The sequence below is a fragment of the Lepidothrix coronata genome, unplaced genomic scaffold, assembly GCF_001604755.1.
Source record: "Lepidothrix coronata isolate B3197 unplaced genomic scaffold, Lepidothrix_coronata-1.0 Scaffold5, whole genome shotgun sequence".
NCBI classification, from domain to species: Eukaryota; Metazoa; Chordata; class Aves; order Passeriformes; family Pipridae; genus Lepidothrix; species Lepidothrix coronata.
Window position 1 is genome coordinate 11445028 of NW_016690185.1, and position 22363 is coordinate 11467390.

Consider the following 22363-nt stretch of genomic DNA (forward strand, 5'->3'; position numbering starts at 1 on the left):
AATATAAAACAGATAACAGGATATGCATGGAAGTCCCAAGGGAGTAACTATTTAAACAAAGTTTTCTTTGGAGAGTTAGGGAATGACAACAGATAAGAAACATTTAAAAGAATAATTCATTTCTGAACACCAAGAACTCCAGGGAGGAGTATTTAGAACTGTCCTGTAGACAAGGAAGAAAGAATCTTGACCACAACTGCAATGACAATTCCCATATAAATATAAGAATACATATCACAAACTGCAGTTTACCAAAGCAGCCTCACCCACTGCTGAAAAGCCTTTTAATGACCACATAAAAATGGGGATGTTGAATTATTACAGTAAGCTTTCAGGCCAAATCAAGTAGAAGCCTTATTCTGCCTTCTTTGGCTACATTTTCAGTTCTCATTCTGTATATCCAGATAAGTTTCAAAGCTTGGAAACAGTCTTATGCAAACACCAATCCAAGTTGACAACAACTTATCATCTTACAATTAATTTTATTACACAAACACAAAGCATGACATTATGAACTCCATGCCAAAGACTTGTTTGAATGAAATTTCCAGTCCCCATTGGCTTGGGGGTTTCTCTGCCTCATTTTGGCCTCATCAGTTTAGGTGCTGACTGAAGAAGTGTTTGAAAGCATATTTACCCTGGTGTTCTCTATGGGTATGTTTCTCTTGCACTAAATGTGAAATCCAAGATCATGCTGGAGCTCACAGTCATGGATTTTCGCCATCCTATCTAATTTTTTTTAACTCCTAAGTACTTTGAAATATAAAGCAATGAGAAAGGGAAAATTGGTACAAGCACACAAATAGACCAAACTAACACCTTTTTTTTTACCACGATATACTGGTTAACAACTGGGGGGTTTTAAAAGGCCCTATTCCTGTGTAGAAGCAATAGAAAGCACATATTAACAAAAAAGACAAGAGATTTGGTCCCGTTTAAAATGACATCATGTTATTTCAGAAATCAAGATTACTTCATTTGTTCCCAAAGTGAGATGTCAGAGACCAAGGACTAGAGGTCTGGTCCAGATGAAGTCTCAGGTGTGCTAGTCTCAAAAGTCTGCCTAAACACACAAACCTCAACAAATAAAAGCATGAAAACTTCTAGCACTTAGAAAATGAATGTGTCTGGCTCTGTGTTAAGATAGGAGAAATAAATCCATGTGACATACTTGACTTTTGGGAAACAGTATGAATACCGTGCAAATTAACATTCAATAAATAACAAGAGGATACAGAAACTCACTAAAAGGGAAAGACTGATGCTATAGCTCTCAACTCTTACTTCCTCTTTTATTATGAAGAAAAAACTTGTGAAAAAAACAAGCTAGTAGTGAAAGAAAGTAAAGACACCACTGGAAAGAAAGTCAGGAGTCAAAAAAAATGAGGTGGGGGAGGGAAGGAAAAAAAACAGGAAATAGACACTGAAGACAAAACAGGAAAGAAGGTCATGATTTGTCTAACAGCCAAAAAACTGCAGTGAAGCCAGAGAGGGGGGCAGGGTGGGAAGACACCAGAATCCCAGTACAGGTTAAGTTATACCATAGAGGCTGTTGGTCAGCCCACAGGGTCTCCTGGTCCTTCAAGTGCTAGGTCGCATGACATCCAGCAACTATATGCCCCTCGCTTTTAAAACTCTTCACAGTAGCTTCTTCATTTTTGTACATTTATTTCCTGACAAGTTTCAAGACTTGTTTCTCTATTGTACAATTTAAACAGCGTGCTCCTTCCTTTGCACTTGCAATTATTTGCTGTGTTTATTTTTAAGTAGCAATTGGATTGTTTAATGAAGTGAAAAGTTGTATTTCCTGGAAAAACTGGGTTACTTTATCTCCAAATCCATAAAATGACAATTCTAATTAGTTCACTTTTGGTTTTTTGACTTATTTACATATCCTTCAGTGTTTCAGTTCCATTCAATACCAAGATTAGAGGCAAAATATACATCTTTGGCTCACCAGTTCCTACACAGTAGGCTTCTTTCTGGTATTAAAACACATTATGAATTATATCCCTTTTACTTTTTGTTGAAGGGCTCAAAGACCAAACACCTCTGTAAAAATATTTATCTGAAGATGAGCTAAGTGTTTTGTGGTAGTTATAAAACTGACCAATCTATAAAAATATTCTGATTTTAGAAAAAAATTTTACAGACAGAGAAACTTGAACACTATGAGGAGAAAGTAACACACAAGACACACTAAGACAGCAGTAAAACCAAAAATAGTTCTCAAGGCCTTTATGCTTAAATATTGACATCAAGTAGTTCTAGATGTTCCATGTAAGAAGACAACACTGTAGTCTTTCCCTTATTTTCAGTTGAAACCCAGAGGTCTCTTCTCTCCAAAAATACAAGGCTGACGGTCCCACAGGGGAAGTTTAGTTTTCCTTAAACCATAACAATACTTCTCAAATCCATATAGAAAAGAAAAAGCAGAGATAAGTCTTTTTGACGTGTTTACGTTATGAGATCCTCTAGACATGCACAAAAATTGTATTACATGCAGAGAGTGTCAGAATCGGTTTACATGGGAGTTATGAAACCTACAAAGAGTTATGAAATGAGCTTTTTTACTTTTAAAGTTATAAAACAGAAGTATTCCCAGCTCAATTTCTACTGAAAACTATTACACAAGTTAAAAGTTTGTGTGCATCAAGTGATATACCATTTTTGTGTTGAACATCCATGCTAATTCATGCTGTGTGACATCACTAATAATCTGAGGTCCAATTCAAGTCTGGAGGAGACAGCCAACACTAACTATACATTCCAATTCAGCAGAATTAGATCTCACCACAACTGTGCACATATGAACTAAATCCTCATCAGGTGAAGAATTTTGTGGTGGTAGATATCTTTTATGAGGTACTGCTGTCATGGCAACTTCATTAATCATCATGACCACATTTGCACAGAAACAATTCAACACTTGAAGCAAAATGAATATGCAGTCTTTTTTCCGCAAAGAAAAACTGCAGCATTTCTCATGCCAATTAAAACAATGTTTCATTGTCTTCAACAAAGGAGAATGAATTTTAGACTGCACATCTACAGAATACAGTGCAACACTCGAGATAAAAATTTTAAATATTAAAGTAAACTTACTGGAAAAGGGAACCAGAATGAAACTGAAGGCATTCCTTTTAAGATATACAGATAAGTAATACAGCACACTTGGTGTGACGTCCAAATAAGAGTTTTAAACTGATGAAGAGACAATTTTTTGTCTCTCAAAGGTTATATGAACCAAAATATCATACCATATTTCACATAAAATGGAAAGTAAGCCAAGCTATCCAAAACGACTTCAAAAAGCTGCTAAGTGATCTATATAACTCTTATTCTGAAAATTACCAGCTTGTGTTACTCTATGCTAAGATGCAGATTTAAGCCTTTTAAATATATAGTCACATAATCAGGAGACATTTAAATGGAAATGGTGAAGAAAGAACTATGTTGGAGCAGAAGATTCCATAATCCTGTAGTGGGAAACAGATTCCCTAAAACTCCCAAGACATCGCAACAAGGCTCTTTTAAGGTATGATGTGGGGGCTTCACCATTTGCAACACGATGAAACTCTTCTTACTTCATATTAGTTTCAGGTATAAGCATCTCTTTCATCCTCTTTTCTTCTCCCTCCCCTCTTGTACCTTCACTTAATCGTACTTGCTTTTTTTAGAATCTTCCTGATTATCAATTAAGTACTATGCCTTATTCTTAATTCCATCACCATTGCTAGAAAGCCAGGGTGCCAAACTGTGTCAAAAGCCTGGCTTACATCCAGACAGTTTAGACTTACCTGAACAAAAAGATTCAATATTGATCAAACAATTCAATATGCAAGCTGGATTTTTCTTTAAAATCACATCCACAGAAGAACAAGCAAAATAAGATGTTCACAAAATTATGTGAATGCCTTTATTTGCCAACTGATCAAAACAAAGATTTTTCAAATGTAGTACTTAAAAGCTGTTCAACTAATAACAAGTGAAGCCAGAGGCAAATACATAACATGAATGAAACAGCTTCAGAAATAAATGTTTTTCTACACCTAATTTAAGGAGAACTCTACTACTACCTAGTATTGGAAATTTCTTTCTGCCTAAAGCAACTGGAAACCAGTATAGCCAACATATCACAAAGATGTCCTGGGAGGCTGAAACAGAGATTCAGTTTTTCCTCTTATGTGCATCACAGTATATGTTTCAGTTAGTGTTCTCAACGTCCCCAGTAATTGGGCAAGTTACAGATATATTCTTAAAACAGAGATCGTCAAATCTGAGAATAATAAAATCACCAGATTTTTCTGCTCTAATCTCCCAAAGTATCTTGTTCTGAAAAGCACAGATTGATTATGTTCTTGATCCATAGCCTACAAAGACCCCCACATTCCCTAACCAAAGGGATTACAGATATCAAAAACGAACATTAGACTTCCTTTCGTAAGGAACCTCTTCCAGAACAGCCCCTGACTAATGGAGATGAAACTAGAAGGCCTAAATAGTTCTGATTCTGCCTGACAAAAAAACCAAGGCAAAGCCTATGCAGAAGAAAAGGATTGTACGCTCTGCTGACGTTTTCAGTGACCTCCTTTAAACTGTCATGGCTGGGATGAATAGCCTAAGTCACCAATCCATTTTATGACTGCTCAATCTGAGCCAGGGTTTAAGCAGCATGCTGTGCTGCACAGGCTACGTTAATCTCAGTACATGTTAAGATACACAGAGAGCTGCAATCTGCTCATGCCCACTAGACAAAGAATATCCCTCATCTTCACTCCAACTGAGGACTGTGTTTATTTAATGAGTAAATTTTCCAGTTTGAAGAATAAATATAGTTTCAGCAAAAATATATAGTCTTCATTACTCAACTCAGAACAGGTTCTACTGTTTGCAGACCTCATGCAGAGGTGGTATAAATGCCACATTCTTCTCTCAATTTTGACCATGACACTACTTTAAGAATTGGCTCTAACTAATCCGTATTAATCCTTTAGTATATGAAAATAAATATATCCTTCAGTAAATGAAAATAAACCCAGCAGGAACAAAAATAAATTATCAAAAGAAAAACTGTAAGAGGGAAAGATGCCATTTGTCTTTTCACTAATTCCTAGCATTACAGGCCTGCAGAAAAAGGAAGAATACTGAAGTCTCTTGGAAGATGTGGAATATTTCTACTTAGTGTTTAATCCCTTCAGGAAACACAGCAAGAATAAAAGGAATGCAAACAAATTTTAAGAAGCTCTGTTAGAGCAAGTTTTTCTTCTTCTGGTTCCTCTGAGCATTTTGAGAATGATCCAAGAAAAGTCTTTAACATTTAAACATTAGGTTCATGGAAAAAAGCTAATATTTATTAAATGCTTTTTTGAGAAAAAAATAGGTTATTTTGTTAAGCAATTTGTATTGCTGTGTTTTGGAAATTCTTTTAGGTTGCTTTATACAGATACTCAAACAGATCTGATACCTAGTTTTAAAACGTTAAAATGTTCAAGTTGATTAATGAAGTGACTATAATACTCCATAAAGCCATTTTCTAAAAGTGTTCCAAGTTGTCATTTGAGATATTTATGAAGCCCTTCTGAAGTATTCAGTCTAATCTTTCAGGAATAAAGTGAGAGGTTTTTCTCTGAAAAGAATAACCAGGAATCATAAGTTCTATGTACGGCAAAGCAACAAAAAACCTCAAGGTTAGATGCCAACTTTTAGGTATAATCTAAATAAAGACAGAAATTACTATGGGCTAAACCAGAAAAGTTGTATTTCTCAAACAACTAGAACAAGTATTCCAATATGTTACACATCCTACTCTTAAATTAGTTGCCCTGCAGCCAGTATTCATCAATCAAGTTACCAATAAGAGGGTGAAAAAACTTGTTATCTCTTCAGCAGAGCCTGTGGAAGAGCATAATTTCTCAGCATTGTCTAAACACATAGGTTGTACTAATTTGATTATAAAGCTACATTAAAGAATATGTCCTCTGATTTCAGTTGGTTGGCAGTAATGCTCTATCCTGCCTGCTCTATATGCCTGTACATAGACTTTTTCATGTTTTTCCTCAAAAAACATCAATTTCTTTTTGTTTAACGATTGTTAAAATGGATTTATTTCAACAATAATGTAATATTACATTTGGCATTGCTGTTGTGATACTCAGTTACCCACATGGTGGACCCACAGGGTCACTTACAGTACACAAAGCAGCAAGGTCTTTTCCCAACTCCTACTCCCTAATTTCTTGCATATGTATGAGATAATTCTATTGGTCCTTTACAGCTCTGCCACAGCACTAGCAGTCTATCACTCTTTTTCAAACAGTAAGAAGATGTACTATAGGTTCTACTAGGCTTGGTAGAAGCTTGACAGTGGGTTAGTTTATTAACATAGACATATCCAACCAAAGTTTGAGCTATCCGTCTTCTGAATATAACTTTTGTGTCCAAATACCTATATTCACATCAATACTTCACAGGCAGCATTTAGGTCCCAAACTACATACAGCTGAAGACAGAACATGCTATATCCCAATTTGTCTTTAGATTGGTAAATAAAAAGCATCAGTACTTAACCCACTATTTTGCTGATCTATCCATATCACAAAATATGGTACTGCTGAAAAATGAATTTCTTATCCAGTATTATATTATAGTAAATAGGGTAACATCAGGATGGCATCCATTCACTAGTGGGGTTCTGCAGGGCTCCATCCTCAGCCCAGTGCTCTTCAACATCTTCATTAACAACTCAGACACAGCACTCTAAGGAATACTAAGCAAGTTCCCTAAATTGGGAGGAGCTGTCAATTCCTTCAAGGGCACAGAGGCCCTGCAGAGAGATCTCAACAAATAAGAGATGGGCAATCACCAACCATATGAAGTTTAACAAGGGCAAGTGATGGATTCTGCACCTGGGATGAGGCAACCCTGGTTGTTTGTATAGACTGGGGAATGAGAAGCTGGAATGAGAAGCTGGAGAGCAGCACTGCAGAAAGGGACCTGGGGGTCCTGGCTGACGGCAAGTTGAAGATGAGTCAGCAGTGCCCTGACAGCCAGGAGGGCCAACCATGTCCTGGAAGGCACCAGGCAAAACATCACCAGCCAACTGAGGGAGGTGATTGTCCCTCTCTGCTCTGCACTGGGGTGACCTCACCTTGAATATTGTGTGCAGTTTTGGGCACCACAATATAAAAAGACATTAAGCGATTGGAGAGCATATCCAAAGGATGGCAATTAAGATGGTGAAGGGTCTGGATGGGAAGCCTTATGAGGAGTGGCTGAGGCCACTTGGTCTGTTCAGCCTGGAGGAGACTGAAGGGAGACCTCATTGCAGCCTACAACTTCCTCACAAGGGCAAGCAGAGGTACAAGTACCAATCTCTTCAGTCTGGTGACCAGTGACAGGACTTGAGGAAACAGCATGGAGCTGAGTCAGAGGAGGTTTATGTTAGATATCAGGAAAAGGTTTTTCACCCAGAGAGCAGTTGAGCACTGGAACAGGCTCCCAAGGGAAGTGGTCACAGCACCAAGACTCTGAGTTCAAGAAGCATTTGGACAACACTCTCAGGCACATGGTGTGACTTTTGGAATGTCCTGTGTAGGGCCAGGAGTTGGACATGATGATCCTGATGGGTCCTTTCCAACTCCACATATTCTACGATTCTATGACTTCCCCTTTTAAAATCACAAATCTCTAGAAAATATAAGTTCTCACAGCTGCTTTTCTCCAGTATCTCAAAGCAGGAACTATGTATCTGTATACACCCAAACTAATTCAGAAACTAACAGTAGTTAAAAAGGAAGAATGGTAAAACTCAGATATAATCACTACCTTTTGGGGCTGGTACCCCAAATTCCAGCATTTTTCATAATCCTTCCAAATTCCTTAGCCATATCAACAGCAGCTGCAGTCACATTTTTGACTGTAGAGCAAACACATACCCTAAAAGCATCCAAACATAGTGTACACTTGGCCACTGGAAAGAAAGTTTGTCAAACTTCATTTCCTTTACCTTCACAAAATTACAAAAATGTAATCAGCAAGCAGGCAATGAGACTAACTCTAGGCAGAAATAAGAGTATTTTGACTGAAATACTGAGTCAAAGATGATCTTAGTGAACCAACAGATTTACTTCCAGTATGAACAAGACACATGACAACTATATAAATAACATACCCTCCCCTAGCTTTAACCTAGATATCACCAGTGCCAAAAAAGATACAGCAAGTTCTGATCCTTACATGATATGTTACCAAATCTCCATATTTTTCTAACCCAAACTTTAGCAGAACAAGGCATTATCCTATTCGTATCTTATTTATGTTTAATAAATCGAGCAGCACAGCAGACCTTCCCTTAAATACAGGGATTTCTTGTTATGCTTGAAATCATGTGTACTCTTAGTGGGTGAAATGTGAAAGAAAAAATGACTAAACTATTACTGAACCAGATTCTCCATTCTGAAACTGTCTTAAGGAACAGGGTGGAGTTTTAAAAGAACTAGTAGCTCTGATTTCCCACTTAGTGCTGCTCATGCAGATCTCATGTCAATATCCAATGTATTTTACTACTTCAGGATCATGAGCCCTCCAAGGAATTTTTTCATACAAATCCTGAATAGCATAGAAGTAGAATGAACAACTTTGCCCACAAGCAAGCGCATGTGGTAGTTCTACCTTGCAAAAGACTTCAAACAAGTTCCCTTTGCACTGGAGTTGTGTAACTGCACAATGAATTTAAGACTGAACACCAACAACCCTTTTTTTTTTAAAACCTTTTATTTTCTTGACCTCTCACCAGCCATTAAGATTTCTTGCTGGTTTTTGCAGATCAAATAGTTACAGCTCAAGAAGTTTAAGGTGATTAATGGTAATTCTTAATGAACTCTAAATATGTTTGACTTACTGAATATTCACTATCACATTACTTCAATAAAAGTGACATTACTGTAAGAGTAAGGAAAGAATGTTGTAAACACACACACACACACACACACATTATGCTCATTTGTTTGATATAATGCAAAAGCTACAACAGTTTTCAGAGTTCCCCTACCTCTGGATAAGAAAATCTGAACTACTTAGTAATGCTACAGTGGAAAGAAATTGTAAACAACTGATATAAAAATGAATAGTTATAAGTTTCTGGACTAGCTCCACAAAATACAAATGAAGTGGATTTTTAATTCATTTTTAATTCATCTCAAATGAATGAGATTTTGGGGTCACTTTCCCTAAAAGGCAACAGGATTAACAAACCAAAGCAACCTTTCAATGGCACTTGCAAAGGTCTTGAAATAGGTGATGTTTATTTTCAATTCTTGATGGCCCAGGAGACTTATTCCAAGTCTTTAATATATAAATTCAAACATCCTAACTCTCACCAAAACTGAAACTAGGACTTTGCCAACTTACATTGATGTCATAGTGCTCAGCATCTCCTTTATGCACCACTTTAATCTTTCAGAATAGGAACACAGAAACCCAATGTACTTTTTCTGCTGCTTTGAAGAGACAACTCTCTTTTTAGCCACTCAAAGAATGTGTTCTGCACTCTCTCATAATTTAATCACTGTCAGTCATAACAGCCTATTGTGAAAAATAATCCACTCATTTATTTTATCATCAGTGCACTCAAGCATGGTCAATTTACGAGCAACATAGTCACATGCATCAGCCACGAGAGATCCATTACAGAGCTGCTGGAAAGTTTGTGAACAAACAAGTTGCTTTCCTCTGATTATCCATAGGCTAAATCTACAAGTCGCAGTCTTTTCATCCTATTTTCAAAGGAGAAACAAAGGAAAGCCTCCAAGCAACAGTTGTAGTGTTTACTTCAACACATGCTCACACAGATAGTAGGCTAATTAAAACTTCAAATTTTAATATTAAACTACAGTAATAATATTCAAATCAAGTGCTGATGGAAGAAAGTGTCATTTTAATATCATTGTAGCTCACAGGACATCTCACATAAGCAGCACAGCTGTTTGTGCTGAGAGAACAAAAGCACAGCTGCCACTGGAAGTATAGGAGCTATAGAAAGTACACTAAGGCTTGGGAGCTAGCGGGCTGTACAACAACCAGGAGCTGCCAAATAGCAGTCAGACCAATACACATGCATGCATTTTACCAAGCCCTGCTCACAGTGTCAGGTTAACGAAGTCATGCAAGTAATATAAGTAATAGCAACGAGCTCTAAGAGATCCAGATGTTTCTAACTCAACTGTTGCTATGTTTTAGCAGTTACAAAACAGATTGAGGAGTTACACGTGAGTACACACATTTTTTAGATATTTGTACATGCATGTATGTATGCCATTCAGCAAGACCTGGACAGGCAAGAGAGTTGGGCAGAGAGGAACCTAATGAAGTTCAACAAAGACTAGAGTCCTACACCTAGCAAGGAATAACCCCAGTGCATCAGTGTAAGTTACAAACTGACCTGTGGCAGCTCCATGGAGAAGGATCTGGGGGTCCTGGTGGACAACAAGCTGTTCATGAGTCAGCAGTGCCCCTGTGGCCAAGAAGGCCAATGGTATCCTGGGCTGCATAAGGAAGAGGATTGCCAGGAGGTGATTCTGCCCCCCTACTTAGTCCTACTGAGACCGTATCTGGAGTTCTGTGTCCAGTTCTGGGCTTCCCAGTTCAAAAAATACAAGTAACTACTAGAGAGGGTCAAATTGAGGGCTACGAAGATGATTAAAGGACAGGAGCATCTCTCTCAGAGCCATGACTGTTCCGTCTACAGACAATCGAGGGAATCTTATCAATGTGTACAAATATCTTAAGGAGAGGTGTCAAGAGGATGGAGCCAAACTCTTTCAGTGGTGCCCCACAACAGGACAAGGAACAATGGACAAACTCAAACATACGAAGTTCCATCTGAATATGAGGAAAAACTTCTTTACTGTGAGGGTGACAGAACTCTGGAACATGCTGTCCAGAGAGGTTGTGGAGTCTCCTTTTCTGGAGATACTCAAAACACGCCTGATCATGATCCTGTACAACCTGCTGCAGGTGAATCTGCTTTGGTAGGGAGGCTGGACTAGGTGATCACCAGAGGTCCCTTCCAACCCCAGCCATTCTGTAATTCTGCATACTATACTCTTATCTCTCCCATACAGCCAAAGATTCATCAGGGAATACCTTCCTATAAGCGACATCATAGAAATTTCCATTATAATGCAGATTGTCAGGAAATCATTCAGATTATAATAAATCCTAAAGCGTTTTAAGAATTTTTAACTGATAACTGCCGAAACCGCATATGTAAAATTTTTTCTTAACCATGTGCCATATGCAGAACACTTGCACAAGACCCAGCCTTAAAAGTTCTGTCATCTCTCCCATTTTAAAAACAGGATATAATTAAGAACATAGTGGTTTAAAAAGCGCAGATTTCCAGTATTAGCATTTTTAGTCAGGATATGCAGATAAACCTAGGAATGGTCTACCACTAAGTTTAGAAAGAAACCCAACTAAAGCAGCATCACTTGGAGCACTCAGCCATTAAGTTCCTTGGCAAGCTACACTGAGGGAGATGCCTCACCTACCCAACCTTTTGGCAGTAGTATGATGCTACAGGGCAACCTATGTGGGAGACATGGCAGACATCACTGTACATCCTGCCAAAGCCTCACACTTGTATCTGGAGAAAAATCAAGAAGTACAGCACATGCTGAGAAATTGGAGCACTGATTTGTATTACGCTGTGCTCCATAATGTACCTGACCAAACTAGCATTGCAATTCTCACAGCATACAGAAATTAGCTATTTCTCTAACTTTGCCAGAAAATATTTCCAGAAAAACCATAGATAAATTTTTATTATTGCAGTAAGACTTGCCTACCAGTTAGAGTATAATTAATCCTCCACATGGACACTCAATCACGTAATACAATGCATTCCAGTTAATTAATAAAGTCAATGTATTAGGCAGCTGCTAAGGTATTCCCTGTCCTGAAGTGAATTTTGGCTGCTAAAAGAAAGCCTGCTTTGAATGTAACTGCTTTTACAATGAAAATTAATAAAGTGACTTCCATAAGAAACCCACAGCGTATCACAGCTGTCCAAGAAAGTATCTATATATAAATGTATACACATACAGACTACTATGAAGAACATAATGTCTATTCCCCCTTTTACAGAAACTCAGTTTAGCCTCTAGAAGCATTTGGTATCACAAAATACAACTTTCCAATTAAAGGAAAATTACATACTTGGAGTTATTTCTTTATAAGCACAAAGATATTAATATAGCAAAACTCCTGCTTACTTTTCCACTACGCTACATACCACTATAGCATTCAACTTTTAGGTGTCAAAACAGTAAAGCAATAGAGCAGCACCACAACTAGCCAAAAGAACTGATGTAACTTTAAATGAAGCCAATACTTTACAGGAAACCTTTTCAGGCTCCAAAGGTTAGTACTGTTAAATATTCCAAAGTAGTCAGTGAGAAGCAATTTTTCATGGAGTGGTCAGTATTACAGTCTGACGAGCACTCAGAAAGAGGCTGAGAACAAAAGTTGGAATTTGCTACTCAATTAGGTCAGACACACTAGTGCCTCAATAAGCAAACACTAGCTAATACAGTCAGTCTTTGCCATGGCTAGAACCTCTAACTCAGCAACACTGATGTTTGGGACTCATGCCCTGAAAGTGTAACTCTGCCACTAGCATATTTAATAGATGTAAATTCTGAACAAGATAAAATAACACAAAAATCCACCCCATCAATCTCACCTGCTAAGTTAGCCTATCAGGCTTCTCTTCAAAAAAAAGGTAGGGTTTGATCATTGTTTTTTTGCTAACTTTTTAACTTTGTGTCCTTGCTACCTCCCCAACATACAAGCTGTTTCCTATCAGAAAGCACTGATGGCAATGTCCCTCCCTATATACACCTTATACAGATATTTAATATAAATTATTACCTATAAATTCCAAAAAACTGTCAGTTGTCCCTCTTACAGAAGTCCTCAGTTTCATAATTAAGTCTAAAATGTAGTGCTTGTTTTCAAAAACAGTTCTGTGGACTTAAGCTTGAGACAAATATATCTATAAAAATAAGACTTAAAAAAGCCTAACTAACTGACTCCACTTTACTCCTAAAATAAATAAAACAATCCCAGATGGTCTTGCAACTACAGCAGCCTAAAAGTGGGTTCCCTTCCAAATTAATATCAATATCAGGATATCACAGGAACAAACATGGTCACTTGAATCCCCATTCACCATAGGGACATCACAGCATCATCCTGAGATGACAGTGAATCCATGTGGATCTACTACACTCAGCAATCCCACTCAGGAACTACTGCTGATGCTTCAGTCTAAGAAAGTGTGCAACTCCTGGATTCTCAGCCAAACAAACATTTTGGTGTGAAATCAGAGCAACAAAGTTTAGCATCATTTAATAGCAGTGCTACTTTAGAATGGCCCTAGACAACTATGAACAATTTATTTTGCTACTGACAGATCCTTGTCAATGTCTATTTAAAATTATGGGTATTTCTGAAAATTTCAAGATAATTAAAGGAATACCTGCTGTAAGGAAGAAATTACTAAATCTATACTCAAGACAAATTCTAATCGTTGTTTCAAAATACTAATAGACTGACATAATGCAACTGTTTGCATAAGACCCTACAAAACAGTGAATAAGTTATTCCACAGAAATAATTTTTTTAAAGAAAAAAATGTTTTCTCCTGAGAGACACAGCACCTTACTTTGCAGTGACTGACTTGTCAGGATCTCTAACCTTAGGCTGCCTTTAGAACATAAATATATAATCAATTCCAGCTTAAAGTACACTGTATGGCAGAAACTGAAAAATATCCTTCTATGACGCTACATGCACTAAAAATTAAAGAAGATGTACTGGCCATCTCATAACTCACTGTCAGGGCAACCTCAAAACCGTCATCCAAGTAATATGTCAGGTACAACAAATACTAACAATCAGTTCTCTTCAAATGGTTGTACTGCAGAATAAGTAGAAAACAGTCTAGAAAGTGAACATTTTCTATCTCCAGAAATATTAGAAGGAAACAAATTTGATAAGTGAAATTTTCCGTAGTAAGAAGTTTTGTATTGCCATGACACAACCATCTTTATTCCAGTATTAGACTGATTACTCTGCATTGACTTTTTTGAGAAACAGAAGACTTTAATGGTAGTTAACTTATAGAGGATGTGTTGAAGGTTTTTTTCCAGAATACTGTTTTCTACACAGTGGATTTACTGGTTTGGCTAGTTCCTCCAATTCCAACAGCAAGCTAGAGCAGTATCATAGGTCAAGCACCACATTTCTCAAATTACCTTAGCTTTAAGTTTTGCACACATTATTGAAACACTAAAATTTCAAGGTTTCTTCAACCCTTTATCCTACTATTAGCATCCTGATAAGCTGAAAAATCAAAAGGAAATTTATTTTAAAGAAAATAAAAGCTATCAGAGGAGATTCATATAAATTATGAATGCATTTTCAAAACTGAATCGAAGACACTTTGAGTAAGACATTAGTCATTTAACTAATTTGACAGTTTAGAGACAGAGCAGCATGAATTAAAGACTTCCCAGCAGTACTGACAAAATTAGCTCTTTCCCATCAAATTTATTTTTGCTGCAGCAACGGTACTAGCTCCAACTTCCATCCTTTCTTCCACAGCTTAGGAGTCCCACTGACATCCCCAGCATCACTGCCACGATTGCAAGTGAGCAGATTTCTGGGAAGCTGTCAAAGCTCAGGAATTTGGATGGAAAGAAATCAAGAGCACAGTATGCAGACATTAGGACTGCAACCAGAACAGAAACAGAGCTAAGGATACTGCAGGAATTAAGCTTTGCTCTAGCTTGCCTCTACCTTTTGCAACAGAGAGCTATTGCAACGACATGCTGTTATCTTACCCTCCCTTCTCATAACAAATGCCAGTACAGGATGGGACAGGATTCAGAGGCAGAGGAGGAGTGTGCAGACCACACTCAGTGTCAGCATCCTGAGCCATTCACGCAGCCTTTGTGACAGAGCAGACGAAACAGACCCTCCACCCAGAGAGTCTCATTGGTTTTAGACTGAGTTTTTCTGCCCTTATCAGCCCCCATGCTACAGATCAATTCAGTAACAAAAACTGTTACATGGCAATCTTTGTTCACACCTTTTCCTTCTGAAAACATTAAAACTATTACTTTGTCCCCAACATTAACTTTTGACTAAAAAAATCTCAGTTGTTTGGCAAATTTTTGTATAATCATTCCAATTAGCCCTTACAAGAGTTTAAACTAAGCACTTCGGTTAAACTCATTCTTCGGGGGGGAGGAGGGGGGGAGGTAAGGGTGGGTAGAGAAAGGAAACAGGCTACTACTATTACCGAAACAAAAAGAAATTAGTTTGTTTCTAGCTACTGTTGAATTCACTGAATTATTTCACTTGAACCTCCTGAAGTGCCTCAGGAGACATTCTTGTGCATTAAGTTTGCAATTACACTACAAAGCTATAATATAAATTCTTCCTCCCTTTACAGCTGTCCCTCTGTTTACAGCTTCACTTAACTGAACTGTTGCCATCAGCTACATGTATTTTACACAGACTCTGGCTGTACATATATTTTAAAAACTATTGTATGCCATCTGCATTTTCGCTTCAACACTCTTCTTGATATCTGCAACATCTTCAACTTGCCAGTACTTCTCAACCATAGGCTCATTCTTTTAAGTGTTTAAAAACCATTCTCCACCATTCTCCACAATGTCAGTCATTAAGAGCTTTGCATTTTAGCCAGAATTATGTCATAGGCATAAAGTACTTTCAATAATAATTTTGAAGAGTTATTTTTGTGTCTTATTAAAGCAAAAAGTATTGTTACTTTCATTCAGGAATACCAAACAGGTGCATTTTTAAAATCATTCTTTCTATCCAGTTAAATCTGGATACCCTTAAAATAAAAATTATTTACAATGCTCTTTCATTCCACTTTTCACTGCAGTGCACATCAAGTGTGCCCACTCCTAACCAAGTATGAACAGCAGTTTCATACCTGGAAGAAGGATGTTAGATACCATCTAGTAAGGCTACAATTGCTCATTACAATTTTGGTTTAATATGTGTCTCCCCAGCTGATATGTAAAATGAACTACTACATATACATAGCTTAGAGAGAACAGCTAATGGAAATAAACAAAGAACAATCTCTCTGTAGGATTTGTGAAGAAAGCCAAAGCAGCAGTCACTTAATGTGGTAAGGGAAAGCAGGAATACAGAAGTGTGTACAGTAGCAGAAGCTTCCTAAATGGAGAGCTGCTGCCAAAGGAATTACAAGAAGTAATCAACCCTGTTTGTTTTATATGCTATAAAGACAATAGAGACTTAATCTGTGAAATCAACAATAACTTTTTTCTGCTAATTAATACCAACTCAATGAATGACCTATATGATACAATTATGGCAAACAGTAACAGTAATGTAATTGTTTTGTCTTGCCTGCAGTTACAATCTCTTGTCAAATACCAAGTTCTCAGAAATGAGATTCAGGATCCTGGACTCAGGATAGGTATCTAGAGATAAAGACCAATCTTTACAAGCTGTTACTGCTTTGGGAATTCACTTTTTGAATCTCTGTACAGAGAAATCTAGCCTTGTAAAATATCTTCAGGAAATGCCATAGACACATTTGTGATGTTATGAACTCAATTTCAGATTTCATGCTAGATAAGAAAACCAACCCTCCTTTATCTTCATGACAAAGTCTCATTCAACACCTTGGTTCTACAATGATAGGAAACACTTTGTATGTGGCAGATACAAACGAAACTGTGGAAGACTCCGCATTTATTTCAATAGTTCTTTTATTTGCAGCAGTTTAGTTTGCCCTCAAAGAAAAACAAATAATTTATTGTACTAAGCCAATTCCTTCGCATTACAGAGAGCAGCTTCTATATGCACAGTAACTGAAGTTTGCACTCTTTGTAGCTTCAGCTTTCCTTGCTGCAGACTTAAAAAGCTACTTTTGAGATCAAACCACAGACCAACAGATATGTCATAAAACTGAGCTAAGAGCACCAACAATTTGTCAGTCAGGCACTTCACACAACCAAACAAGTAGACAGGAAATTTACATGCCATAAAAACAGACCACAATATATAGCTTACATGAAGTTTAAAAGAATGTCAGTAGATAAGCTTCCATTCCATGTTAAGATGCTAACTTAACATATCTCCTTATTATTAGAGAAAACTGAGTGGCTCTAAAAAGAAAATCTTTCCAAAAAAGATCACCATATTTTAAGAACAAAACAGAACATGTATCTTAACTGCTCTATAAAAGCAGTTAACAGTCAAAAAACTATTCAAAATAGTACTAATACATTTGTCCCCCATCCTCTAAAACATTGACTTTAATATTGGAGGGAATATTCTAGACTTTAAGATGTAAGCTTTACGCTTTTTAAAGCAAGTTTTAATTATCTTAAAATGTGCTTGAAGGCCTAATTTGGAAAGACATGGAATTCTATGATTTGCCACTCTATATTCAATTGACAGAATGATGATAAAATGTATTTATAGAGGGAATAAAATTTCAGAACTGTGTTCTATTCAAGTGATTTAGAAGAACAAGAAGTTGACATAAAACATTTGACTTGCATTAATGTAACACTTTAGCTACCTTATTAAGCATGTTTATATTAACAATTTGGGTATCTGAAAAAAAAAAAAAGACAACAAAAAACCAAGCACTGAAAGTACTAAACTCTTCTTAAAAATCAAAGGATAGCTAGGTATCCAGTCTTTCCCTCAGAATCTTGCTCACACAAGGGCATCTACTCTCTAAGTTATTTGAGTAGCACGGTCATCACACTCACAAAAAGTCTTAACAGAAAACAAATATGCTCCACTATTTTTCCCCCTGTTCTAGTGTAAATAGGGAAGCCACTGTCACCTCAAATGGCACAGTTAGTAATACAGGTCTGATTACTGACTAAGGACTAAAATTCATGACACTTTGGCCCCAGCAGAACTTAGATATTTAGCTATCAACTCTACACTTGATAAGCAAGAAAAGACAGAGTCCAAAATTTCTGGAATGCCTGTGTGGGCAACACTGTTTGTAATTCTGGGGGTTGGTGCACTCAAACAATGGTTTATAGGAGATCTTTCAGATACAATTAGATTGCAGGCCACTGGTTCCATCACAATAAGCCTGAACTGTTCTCAAATTTAGACAATATTCACAGGATATTTAACTAGGATGCATGAACTAGAAGCATGACCATAATCTTGCCTTCTCCAGCTATTCCTTACCTTCTCTTTCCCCAGTACACTAGGGAAGGAAAAGGAGCCAAAGAGACTAAATAGGACCCATCCCCATAGAGCTTTCTGTCCTGATGCAGACTGGGATTTATAATCAAAACTGTCTGGGACACAGACTGCTGCTAGTATTGCCTGCAATGCTGGCAGGCTGTTAAAGTTACAAAGAAAGAAGTATGTGCCAAAATATGTACTCTTGCTTGCCAAGCATATAATCCTGATGCATACTTCCTGATAGGAAAAGGATTTAATAAATGAGACAATTTCCTTTTCCCTTTGCTTAGAAACGATCTTCTTTCCCACGTGTTTAAGGTCAGAGAAAAAGAAACAGCATAGCTTCCACACTGAAAAGACAGGCAGTTAATTCTCTGCCTGGAATACTCAGGTTCATTTGATCAAGATCAAGCATCAAATATTTTCTTAGCAACTCTGATGACAATCCCCAAGACAAGTTTTGGAATCTAACAGTCTCTGTCTCCTGTTACTCACGAAACACTGCAAAACATGTTGGAGGATTAGATTTGTGGGAGGATATGGCCCCAGTCATTGCTGGGCTCTCTCTACAGTATGCTCTACTAGGAGGTTCTCTCTTGGTTGGAAACAAAAAGGCAATACCTGTGAAGGACTACAGGTTTTGCACTTGAGTCATGGCATGTCCTTGTTTAAAATGAGAGAAAGGAAGTTTGCTACAAAACTTTCCATGTAAGACATTTTAATTAGATAACAGGATACATATAGGTTAAGGGATGGCTTCTGAGGCTTAAAAAGGCCACAGCAAGAAGAGCAAAATACATGGGTCAGGGAATTGAGTACAGACAGTGCTACAGAGCCGAGCCACTCAAGCTTACTTCATTACTGTAGCAGGGTAACGTTTAGTAATTAATTTAGTATATTACCACGAGTGATACCAGTAAAATACTGCACAAACCAAAGGCAGAGTTTCAAAAGAGTTAAGGAAAAACTAAGGCTAGCTAACAATATATCCAAAAGATCTTGTTGAAGAACCAACATGAAGGAAGTATTAAGAGCTACATTAAAACCTTGTGCCAAAAATAATCTTAATGCATTTAAGGAAACTCTTGCCTTCATAATAAGGCTTTCAAAAAAGAAATCAGTTGTCAATTACATATAACAGAGAATAGTTTCCAAGTACTGCAAGACACCCAGCAAATGACTTAAGTGTTACTAAGGTAACAATCATGACTGTATTTTCCCTGACTTGCAAAATCCTTCTAGTTAGCATTTTTTTCCTATTTGTAAAAAAGGAGGAAATAAGACCTTTTACTCACGACAAGCTGTCAGAAATTTCAGTTGTTAAATAAGATATATTCAGCTGAGTGAACATAAACGCTTAGAGAGGACAGAGCAAAATAGTTGACATGGCTTTTGGAGCAAAGGTTGCAAGCGAGGTGTCTGTCTTCTCCCAAGCAACAAGTGATAGGACAAGAGCAAAACAGCCTCAAGTTGCACCGGGGGAGGTTTAGATTGTATACAAGGAAAACTTTCTTCACTGAAGGGATGGCCAGGCACTGAAACAAGCTGCCCACTGAAGTAGTTGAGTCACCATCTTTGGAGGTATTTAAAAGACTTGCAGATGTAGTGCCTGGGGACATGGTTTAGTGGTGGACATAACAGTGTTAATCTAATATTTGGATTCAATGATCTTAAAGGTCTTCTCCAACCTGAACAACTCTATAACTCTATAAACAGAGTTTATACAGCAGCAAGATTTGCCTGACAGCAAAAGGCAGTCTATAAATACTCAGTGTTACCAAAAGTATTAACCGTTCTTAAAGTAAAAAAACAGGCAAAAGGGTTAAAGATTTCCATCATCAGAAGTATTTCAACACAACTAGACAAGGTTCTGTGACTTTGCATGGTGCAGGAAAAGGTGTTGGACTGAGCCATCTCCACAGGTCCCTTCCAACCTCAACAATTCTATAACTCTGGGAACAAATAAAATGACTAACCATGTTCTCCAAGCCATGCAAGAAGAAAAAGGAAAGTCAACTTAAGACAGGAATGCCCTTGTGTTCTCCTATGACAAATGCCAAGTACTTCACAAAAATAACCCTAGAATTCCTACCTCAAACCAGCTATTAACCTAATCAAACCAAAATCAAGAAATACCAACCATCATCAGATGTGTTAGGAACAGGCTGACAAATATTATTTGAACTCCGACAAGAATGCTGTTTGAAACATTACACCTGTTAGCCTCGTTTCCCACAGAAATAAGACCTATGCAATCATACTGCCTGTTTATCTGCTTGTTATCCTTCTCTAGTAAGTTTTAAGTTCAATGGTCAATTTTAACCAAATTTAGTAGCAGTCCAGGGGTCTCAGTACTACTCAGTTACTACAGGACAAGCAAAGCCAGTTTGGAGGGAAATAAATCCCAAATAGTGAAGAACATCTAGTATAAACCCATAAGTAACGTGTTCTATTTGCATTACTAGCTTTACAGTCAGCACTTACCAGCCAGACAAAATACACACTTAGCTAGTGATATTTGAATGGTTCTGCATCAAGTATATTTAGGGAATAACGTATCCTTGAAAAAATAAAAGTACTTGAGAAAATAAAAGAGGTAAAGACAAGACAAATATTTACTAGTGATAGGAAAAAAGTTGACATTTTGTTATAAAGGAGAGCAAGGACAAGTCACAGAAGACGATGCCTCATGAGTTCTTCTGCTAGAACTTAGTTTACAATACTGAAAGACTGATGCTTTAAAGTAAATACATAATCTTCCTCAGAATTAATTTCAAGAAGGTCAACAATGTATTTGTTACCACTAGCTAAGAGAGGCTAGTATTTCAGTATTCACAGAATGATTTGGCTTGGAAGGAACTTTAAAGATCATCTAGTTCCAAAGCTTTGCCATGGGCTAGGGAACCTTTCACTAGACCAGGGCACTCAGGGCATCCAACCTGGCTTTGAACACTTCCAGGGATGGAGCATCCACAATGTCTTTGGGCAAGAGGCACCTCTTCCAGTGCCTCATCACCATCACAGTAAAGGATTTCTTCCTAACATCTAATATAAACCTATCCTCTTTCAGTTTAAAGCCATCATTCCCATATTACTACTTGTAACTATTACTGTATAGTGGAGCAAGAAGGGATGAAAAAGGAGAAAGAACATAAGTGGGATGGTATTTCAAATACATGAAACACTGATTATTACCTAAAAATTCTACTCCTCGGGTCTTGCTTTTACCACACTACATTTATTAGAAAGTTTTTGACATAAGTTAGCAGAAGAAAATCCAGCAATATAAACCAATTTCAGTTGATATTAGACAGATGGCATCTCTAAATCCAGTTTCTTCAGCTTGCAGGACTCATGAGTTTCGCACTCCGGGTTTGTTCTGTCTCCTCCCCACCCACCATTATGCTCAGAATGCAAACTAATTTGTGCTTTTAACCCAAGGAATCTGCAACTCAAACATGTGGACAGTCAGCTGACCAAAAAAGCACAGGGAGAACTGCAAAGTTGCGCCTGCTGCAGGTATATGAACTAATAACACAAAGAGGATGACACAGATTAAAAAAAAATAAATAAATAAAAAGTGTCTCCTGAATTGCTAGTTTGACAATTTTGGTCAAATATCTACGCTGGTTTTGCAAGTATTCAAACTGAGTCAGCTCACTGATTATCAATGTACCTCAACTGTTGCCGCTGACAAATCTAAGAACACAATACTTTGGACAGTCATCCTGAAATTTTGGCAGCAGCAATTCTTCAGATTACAAATAACTCATTTCTGTAGTCCTGTCACAACAGCAGAGAACTTGTTGCAGTTTACTGGGTATAGTGAACTCTTAAGACTGGACGCAAAGAACACATCCACTCTACATAGAAACAGAAGTGTCACATCCTACATCAAAACCTTCACTCACAACTGGGTAGTCCCTCTACTGCCAATATGAGGAGTAATGAACAACTTCAAAGCTGCAATGAAGGCTTAGACACATCTTCACAAATAAACAACATATAAAGCACTTCAGTGTAACCCAGGGAACTGACTATATGGAACCAACTTCCATATAATAAT

At 37.4% G+C, this 22363-nt stretch overlaps 1 protein-coding gene across 22 annotated transcripts in view; it reads right to left on the reverse strand.

The window, feature by feature from the left end:
- The window catches only part of EPB41L2 (erythrocyte membrane protein band 4.1 like 2), a 117347-nt gene that overhangs the window by 80257 nt on the left and 14727 nt on the right, over positions 1-22363 (reverse strand). The window lies entirely within an intron of this gene.